The following is a 9644-nucleotide window of genomic DNA, read 5'->3' on the forward strand; positions in this document are numbered from 1 at the left end:
CCACACTCACAAGCCTATTTTCAACAAACACCTCCCTATGACCATGATCCTTATCCATCACACCAACCAACTTTTGAACCATATGAGCCATACATGGAACCACAATTTCAAGATTACTACTCCCAAGAACCACCTCAATACACACCACCACCTTACCAAGAAGAACCACCTTCCTATAATGAACCCTTTCTCCAAAATGATGAACCCTCCCATCCACCCCAATCTCTAATGGATGAAACCCTCGGCGTTCTTCTTCAAGGACAAGAGGAGATGACAAGGGATGTGCAACAATTCATGACCACCTTAGATGAGGTGGTAAACCGGCTAGCATCCTAACTTTTGGACACTCAAGGAACTCCCATGGATACATGTGGAGAATCTAAAGAGGAGCATAGCCTAAAGAAGAGATTGGAAACGTCGGTGGAAAAGGAGGAATGCTACTTTGTGTTAGAACAATTGGAGGAACCTATGACCATTGAAGAAAAGGAAGAAGTGGTTGAAGACTTAGGAGATGCGGAACTTCCATGGGAACCTAGAATTATAGAAAACCCCTCCAAGAAGATTGAAGTTGATGTTGAGGAGGAATGTGCACAACCTCCAAGGCATATCCCATATGAAGACTTGGAAGGAGTAAAACCAGAATTGAGTTCCCTTGGTAATGGAGATCATGCATCCAATCTTCTTGGTGAAGAATCCTTTGAATTTGAAGAACCTTCTCCCAATGAATTTGAAAGTGATATGGAGGTAGATTTCTCTCGTTCTCCCATTTATGACTTGAGTGATGGAGAAGAGTTAGATGAAGTTGATGAACAAAGGATTGAGAATGAAGAAGTTTATGAGGAGGTGGAGGCAATCGAGGATGAAAACAAAGGAGTAGAGCTTGCAAGCACATTGGAGATACCTCTCCCCAAGCCACCACCATCCATTTCCTCGTTCAAGTGGGTAAATTCCTTATACTCAAGCTTTATTATTCCCCTTGAATATGGTTTGCTTGAAACGGATGGTCAACTTAGATATATTTGTGGCTTTAAGAGTAAAAAGGAGATGGTTAGTGGTTGGAAGCATTATCCTAGGTTCATTTTGGCCACATGTCCAAAGCTTAATAGCAAGAGTTGGTGTATAACTAGAGTACATGGGTCTAGAAGGATGTTTGGTCACTTTGTTGAGAATTCACCTTGCTCACTACCCACATGGGTTAATGATAATCAACTTGGAGATGGGTGTGAAGACAAAATATGGGATCCGGGAACACATGAGGATCAACATTGGGAGCCCATGGTTTGTGAAGAACTCCATCAAAGCTTGGAGATATTAATCTTGAATGATAGAGCTTATTGGAAGTCCAAGCATTGGTGGAAGTTCCAAGATGAGTACAAGCACAAGCCACCTTGAGAAGAGCTCCCTATAAGTCCAACTTAAGGACTTAAACTAAAAGTGCTAGGTGGGAGACACCCCACCATGGTAAACTCTTTCCATACTCTTTTAGTTTTGTTAATAAGTGAATTGAGTTGCCATTGTAGGTAGATTCTTATTTTCATTTTTATCTTTTGTAAATATTGGTAGAATTAGTTTAATTTCTTGTTTTTATTGTTTTATTGAGTTTAGTTAGTAGTATAGTATGTGAATAAGGTTCTAGGCTGTTTTGGTAGCTATTTGAAGGATTGAAAGGCTTGGATTGGTGTAAGAACTTAGAAAAATATTTTTTGAAAAACAGAACACCATCCACGCGTACGCGCACATGACGCGTACGCGCACCTGAGCATTTTTCGACCACCCACGCGGACGCGCACTGTACACGTACGCGTGGATGCAAAAAATTCAACTCCAGCCAAAAACCCGAGAGTTAGGCCTACACTGTGCAAACATTGGGCCCGAGGCACAAGCTTATGCACGCGTGCGCGCACCTGGCGCGTACGCGCACATCATCTTAAATTCGCAATGCACGCGCACGCACACTGTGCGCGCGCGCGTCGATTGCACAATCTGCACCCCCGGTACTTTTACCCGAGAGTTGTGCCAGACTTGGGCCGACACTATGCCTCCGGCCTAACTCGATGCACGCGTGCGCGCACTGGCGCGTACGCGTCCTTCGACCAATATACCCATCGACGCATAAACATGCATGACGCGCACGCGTCGGTAAAAAAAAAAAGAGTTTTTTTTCTCATCTTCCATTTTCTTTTGTTCACTGTATTCGCATACTTCTACTCTTCCCATTTTCATTTAGTTTTTGTAGCATGTTTTCTTTTTTTTTTCTAAGTCATTTTAATAATGGTGTTGCATCTTCCTACTCAATTGTTGAGAATTCCTTACATTATTTTGGTGCTTCTTGACTTGTTTGATATTGTTGGGTGATGAAACTTTTAAATCAATGCTTCATCTTGTATGACTCTTATGTCTTTGTGCATTGATATGACCACATATTGTCTTTCATGACCCACTTCTTCTTATGTGAACTTGATGTGCCATATGCTCTTCATGTTTCGATTTTACTCTTGCATCAAGTATCATTGATATGCCATTTTCTCTTATTGTCTCCTCCTCTACATGTTGTAGCTACCATGTAGTAGAGTACCATCCCTTTATTTGGCATTAGCCCCCGCCTATGTTCTACTTGTTTTGATACTTTTGTTGTAGGCCTAATTGTCGTTCTTCTTTCCTCCCCTTTTAGGTTGGCCACCAAGAAGGGAGATATGAATAGCTTTACATGGGGCAACAAACAAGTCATCCGCACTACCATTTGAGGAACTCATCAATTGTAGCAACCCATCCACCCTGCTCATCTTTGAGTGCACCGAGGACGGTGCAAACTTTTAAGTGTGGGGAGGTCGTCCGACCGGTCGGCGATTTTGGGTGACAAATTTCTAATCCCAACACTTTTGTAGTTCATTCTAGGATTTTAGGATTTTTACTTGTATTTTCTTAATTTTGCATATATATACACAATAAGCTTAGTCAAAATAACGAAATTTTTCAAGGATTTCTATCTATAGGGCACCTCAATTGATTTGAGTGAAAACTTTTCATAGAACTTGCTTGAAATATATATATATTGTGGATCATGTTTTTTGAGCTAAGAACACAAGCAAGTGAGTTTTGAGCCTAATGGTGTGGTTACATATTATAATCACTTATTTTTCCTTCTTGTGTGCATTATTCTCTTTCTATGATTGTAATCTTTGATTTGTTTGATTCTTTATGTCCATTATTTTGTGTATACATACATTTATATGATTGAGGCCATCATTTCATTAGCTCATTTATCCAAATAGCCAACCCTTTTATATTCCATTGTTAGCCAAATTTGAGGCTACGATTAACCCACTTGTTCTTAATTTTAGCACATTACAAGCCTAAAGCGGAAAATAATAAATGTCCTTATTTGGATCTTTGATTAGCTTAGGCTAGTGTGTGTGAGTATCATTCAAGTGTGGGAACCTTGGGACATTGGGTGAATAAAAGGGTAGTTTTGTATTATTATTGGAAATATTGGGAATTGGGTACATACTCATGTATTGATCAAATGTAAAACCTTATGAATTGAGATTCTTGTATATAAAAAAAAATGAGAAAAACAAAAGAAAAAAAAAAAGAAAAGAAAAAATAATATGGAAAAGAAAAAGAAAAAAAATAGAAAAAGAAAGAAAAAGAAGAAAAAGAAAGAAATAAAAAGGGGACAAAATGCCCCAAATCAAAGTATAGTCCAATAAAATCAATGCATAGGTGTTGTGAAATTAAAAAGGAATGCATGAGTATGTGAAAAAGTGAGGAATGGGTAGTTAGATTAGTACTTAATTGTATAGGTCATTATATAGGTTAGGTGGGAAAGTTTAAGTTAATCAAAGATTCAAATCCTAAGTCCACTAGCCATATATGATCCTACCTTGACCCTAGCCCCATTACAACCTAAAGAAAAGACCTCATGATACTTGTATGCATGCATGAAATATATGTCGATTGTTAGAAGAAAAACAAATCTTAGAAAGCATGATTAGGAGAGAATTGAGTGAATCAACCCTAAACACTTGAGTGAATAAAGTGCAAATACATCCGGTGAGGGTTTGATGCTCAATTACATGTTTCCACCAATGATCATCTCCTTTCATGCAAGTTTGTAAAAATATTTAATAGCTCAATTCAATTGTGGTTTGGCATGGTTGTCAATACCTTTTGCCCTTGTGCTTATATATGCTTCTTGGGAATTAATTTATTTTGACCAAGCAATTGCATTCATGCAGATAGTTACATATAGGTAGATTGCATTTAGTTAGTTTTCATTGAATAAATGTTGATCCCTTTGCTTTCTCTTGGTTTAAGCATGAGGACATGCTTGGTTTAAGTGTGGGGAGGTTGACAAACCCCAATTTGACGGTTTGTCTTGTATTGATTTTAGGGGATTTTATAACCTTTTACCCACATTTATTCAATGAAATAGCATGGTTTTATAACTTCTCCTTTAATTGTGCTTAAGAGTGAAAACATGCTTTTTAGGTCTTAAAATGAATAAATTTAATTCACCTTGATTCCATCAGATGCCTTGATATGTTTGTTAAGTGATTTAAGGTTTAGGAGGCAAAGATTGGATCAAGGGAATGAAGAAAGAAGCATGAAAAGTTGGAGAACTCATGAAGAAATGAAAGAACCGGAAAGCTGTCAAGCCGACCTCTTCGCACTTAAACGACCATAACTTGAGCTACAGAGATCCAAATGATGCAGTTCCAGTTGGGTTAGAAAGCTAACATCCGGGGCTTCGAAACGATATAAGATTTGCCATAGTTGCTACAAGTATGGTGGCGCGCACGCGCATAGTACGCGCACGCGCCGTTGCTGCCACCTAGTCCATTTGAAGCAAAACGTGGCCAGCGATTTTAGAAGCCTTGTGGGCCCAATCCAACTCATTTCTGATGCTATTTAACCCAAGGAGTGAAGAGGGAAACACATGTTAGTTACCATTAGTTTAGTTTAGTTTAGAAGTAGTTTCTAGAGAGAGAAGCTCTCACTTCTCTCTAGAATTAGGATTAGGATTAGTTCTTAGATCTAGGTTTTAATCTTTGCTTTCTTCTACTTCTACATCTCAATGCCTTGTTGTTACATTCATTCTTCTTCCATTTCTTTTATTGTAATTTCCTTTATGTTGTTCTTGCATTTTGTTGTAGATCTACTATTGTTCCTTCCATTTTCTTTCAATTCAATAAGAGGTAATTCATAATAATTGTTCTTCTTTACTTTTCTATTGTTGATCTCTTGCCTTTGTAGTTAGATCTCTCTTTAATTCTTGCAATTCATGTTGTTTACTTTTATTGCCTTTTATGTGTTTGTTGAAATTCCTCTTCTAGATATAGTGTAGATTTTGTTCCTCTTGGCCTAGGTAGAGTAATTAGTGACACTTGAGTTATCTAATTCCTTTGTTGATTGATAATTGGAGAGATTGCTAATTGGTTTGGAGTGCACTAAAGCTAGTCTTTCCTTGGAAGTTGGCTAGGACTTGTGGCTCAAGTCAATTCATCCACTTGACTTTCCTTTCTTTAGTAAGGGTTAACTAAGTGGTAGCAATGAACAATACTCATCACAATTGAGAAGGATAACTAGGATAGAACTTCTAGTTCTCATATCTTGCCAAGAGCTTTATAGTTGTTAGTTTAATTTCATTGCCATTTACTTTCATGTCTCTTATCCAAAACCCCAAAACACATCACAACCAATAACAAGACACTTCATTACAATTCCTAGGGAGAACGACCCGAGGTTTGAATACTTCGGTTTATAAATTTTAGGGGTTTGTTTTAGTAACAAACAACTTTTTGTATGAAAGGATTATTGCTTGGTTTAGAAACTATACTTTGACGAGATTTTATTTGAGAAATTCTAAACCGTCAAAAATCCATTCGTCAGGCCCCGTCAACATAGAGCCTCCACCGTGTGCCCATCTCTTCTGTTGGATCCCCCGTTACTTCTACCAGGAAGTCTGCCATTGCTTGCGCCTTAATCGCGTGCCGAGGTTCGTATCGTATGTCATATTGGGAGAGCTCAATGGACCAAGTCATCATCCTTCCCGCTAAATCGGGTTTTTGGAGCACTTGTCGGATTCCTTGGTCCGTTCTAACGACAATCTGGTGCCCCTGGAAGTATTGTTTTAATCTTCGAGAAGAGGTCAGGAGCGCCAGAGCTAGCTTCTCCAGTTTGCTGTATCTCAGTTCCGCCCCTTGTAGGGCTCTACTCACAAAGTAGACTGGTTGTTGAGCCTTTTCTTCCTCTCGTATTAAAACCGTTGCCAGGGCTTCCCCTGTTATGGCTAGGTATAGGTATAGTGGCTCTCCAGCCTTGGGCTTTCCGAGCACAGGGGGTGTCGCTAGGATTTCTTTGAAGTGTCTGAACGCTTCCTCACATGCAGGAGTCCATTCGAATGCTATTCCTTTTCTCATCAGACTGAAGAAGGGCAGGGCCTTTGCTGCCGAGGCTCCGAGGAATCGGGATAACGATGTGAGGCGACCTACCAATCTCTGAACATCCTTGACACAGCCCGGGCTCTTCATTTGGAGTATTGCTTGGCATTTTTCGGGATTGGCTTCCACTCCCCTCTGGGTTATCATGAATCCTAGGAACTTTCCAGCTTCCATGGCGAAAGCGCATTTGAGGGGGTTGAGCCTCATGCCGTGTTGTCGGAGAGATGCAAATACGCTTCCCAGGTCGCTCAGAAGGTCGTCAGGCTGTGTAGTCTTTGCGAGGATGTCGTCCACGTAGACTTTCACTGTCTTGCCTATGAGGCTGCCAAATATTTTGTTCATCAGCCTTTGATATGTTGTCCCTGTGTTTTTCAGGCCGAATGGCATTACCTTGTAGCAATAGGTTCCCCCGGGTGTTATGAATGCTGTCTTGTCCTCGTCGGGTCGGTGCATCGGTATTTGATTGTAGCTGGAATAGACGTCCATGAAGATCAAATACCGGTACCCCGCCGCCGCGTCGACGAGTGCATCTATGTTGGGAAGGGGGAAACAGTCCTTGGGGCATGCCTTGTTGAGGTCGGAATAGTCCACGCACATTCTCCATTTGCCACTGTGCTTCTTTACCAGAACTACATTTGACAGCCAGGTCGAGTAGTCTAGTTCTCATAAGAAGCCTGCTTCTAGGAGGCTGGCCGTCTGCCTGGCCACCTCCTCTGCTCTCTCTTGGGACATCTTCCTTTTTCTTTGGACCACTGGGTGGGTGTCCGGCTTGACGGCCAGGTGATGCGACATGACTTGGGGGTCTATGCCCGGCATATCGGCCGGTGTCCACGCGAATAGATCTCCATTTGCCCTGATCATCTCTGCTAGAGGCTCTTTCAACTCATGTGGGAGGTTTCTATTAACAAATGTGAACTTTTTCTCTGTGTCGCCCACCCTGAACTTCTCCAGGTCTCCCTCCAGTTCTGGTCTCGGCTTATCGTCAACTCTGGCGTCCAGGTCGGCAAGAAACACCCCGGACGCTTCTTTAGACTTCTTCCTCAAGGAGAGGCTGGCGTTGTCGCAAGCGACTTCCGTTTCTAGATCTCCTCTTATGGATCCTACAGATCCGTCATTAGCAACAAACTTCATAACCAGCAGCTTCATGTTAATTACCGCCTCAACATCGTTAATCGTTTTCCTCCCCAGGATCATTATCCTCTGGTTCTTGCCGTCGTTTCGCCGATCGAGTGTTGCCCTCGTCGTCATGGTCGCGATGTCGCCTCCTCGGCTCTCTTATAAGGTGTGAAAATTCAGTCATCTTTCCGTCCCTTATCGCCTGTTCTAGTGTATCCTTCAGGTCAAAGCAGTGCTGTGTTTGGTGTCCGTAGCCCTTGTGGTAGTCGCAGTAAAGGCTCTTGTTTTCCCCGGTGCGGTCCTTGAGTGGTCGGAGCTTCAACAAGATTCCTTTCTCGGCTATTTGCTGATAAACTTCCATGATGGGGAGGGTGAGTGGGGTGTAGTTGGTGAATTTTCCTACCCGGGGAAACGATCTGGATGCCTTGCTCGGGCCTCTGTCTCTGACTTGCTCCTTCTGCCTTTCTCCGTTACCGTGTTGCCTGGGTTGATTGTAGGAGGGCTGCCGTTTGTTGGCAGCCACAACTCAGCTAGCTTCCTCATCGTTTATGTACTCTTTGGCTACGGTTTGGATCTCGTGCATAGTCCAGACCGGCTTTGTGGTGAGGTGTTTTCTGAAGTCCTCGTTAAGGAGACCGTTCGTCAGGCAAAGGCTGGCCACCAAGTCGGTTAAGCCGTCGATCTCCAAGCACTCGTCGTTGAACCGATCCAGGTATTTCCTGGTCGTCTCCCCGGGCCTTTGGGTTACCCCGAGTAGGTTGATCGGATGCTTTGCATTTGCTATCCGGGTTGTGAATTGAGCTAAGAAGGCACGGCTGATGTCCGAAAACCTATAGATGGACCCCTGTGGGAGGCCGTTAAACCACCGAATTGCGGGTCCTGCCAGGGTGACCGGGAAGGCGCGACATCGGACCTCCTCTTCTACCCCTTCTAAGTACATCCTGGCCTCGAAGGCCGTCAGATGTTCCAGGGGGTCTTGTGTCCCATCGTACCTCATGTCCGTCGGCTTGTCAAAATGTTTTGGCAGCCGGACCCCGAGGACGGAATGGTGGAACGGGGTTGCACCCATTATTACAGGTGGTCGCGTTCTCTCAGACCTGCCTTCGTCCCTTTCACGTTCTTCTTCGTTAGCTCGCGTTCTTCTGTTTCGGGAGTATATGAGGGGGTCGCGTCGTCTCCTCGGGTGCTCGCTCTCTTCCTGATTACTTCCAGTCTCATATACCGGGGTGGACGCACGCCGGGAGTGGCTTCTTTGGGAGGTCGTTTCCTGACTTTCGGGAGAAGGGGAATAGTTTGGGTCAAAGGTGTGCTGGGTGCGTTCCTGTTCTGCCAGCTGATGCTCCAGATTCTGCACCCTGTGGCGCAGCTCTTGCATTATTCGGCTGCTGTCGCTGCCGGTTCTCCGAAGGGGCGCCCTTCGGCAGCTCGTACGGTCGTCCCGGCCCGTCATGGGGGGGATCTTGCTCGTCCTCTGGATGAAGCCGCGGAGGCAGCCCCCCTGGGATTAGCCCTGTCGTCGATCTCTGCCGCACCAGTTGCGATGTCTATCTAGGCGTTCCCCACAGACGGCGCCAATATTCGGTTGGTCGGTTACCGGACGGTTCGGGAGGGGGATTTGAGATGGTGGAAACGCTTTAATCGGTGTGACTGTGCGGGAGGTGACCAGCTGGGAAGACGAGGTCTCGATGTGGAGAGAAAAGAGGGGGGTGTCACCTGCAAAGACACTCCAACGCCCTAGTCAGTTAGTGTGCAGGGAAAAGATGGGTAGGTGGTATGTGACGTACCTTGGGGGAAGGGCAGGTCCTTCTCCATTTATACCGTGTCAGAGGTGGGCCCTGCAAGGACGGGCCCACCTTCCTCAAAGCTTCCTCACAGCTGCAGTGGAGAGCTGTCAAGGACGCGTGTCCGGGTTGCGTGGCGTGTATTACGCGTCCGACCGTTTGGGTCGGGTCCTCAGTGGGTCGGGTTGACCCGCAAATTGCCTGGGCCAGACCGTAACAGTTCTGTTCAAGTAAATTATGATGTATGCTATTGTTTTGGTATCATCTTAATTGAAGCGTGTAGGTTTCAATAGCTTGATGAAGA

The sequence above is a fragment of the Arachis hypogaea genome, chromosome 5 (assembly GCF_003086295.3).
Source record: "Arachis hypogaea cultivar Tifrunner chromosome 5, arahy.Tifrunner.gnm2.J5K5, whole genome shotgun sequence".
Classification (NCBI taxonomy): domain Eukaryota; kingdom Viridiplantae; phylum Streptophyta; class Magnoliopsida; order Fabales; family Fabaceae; genus Arachis; species Arachis hypogaea.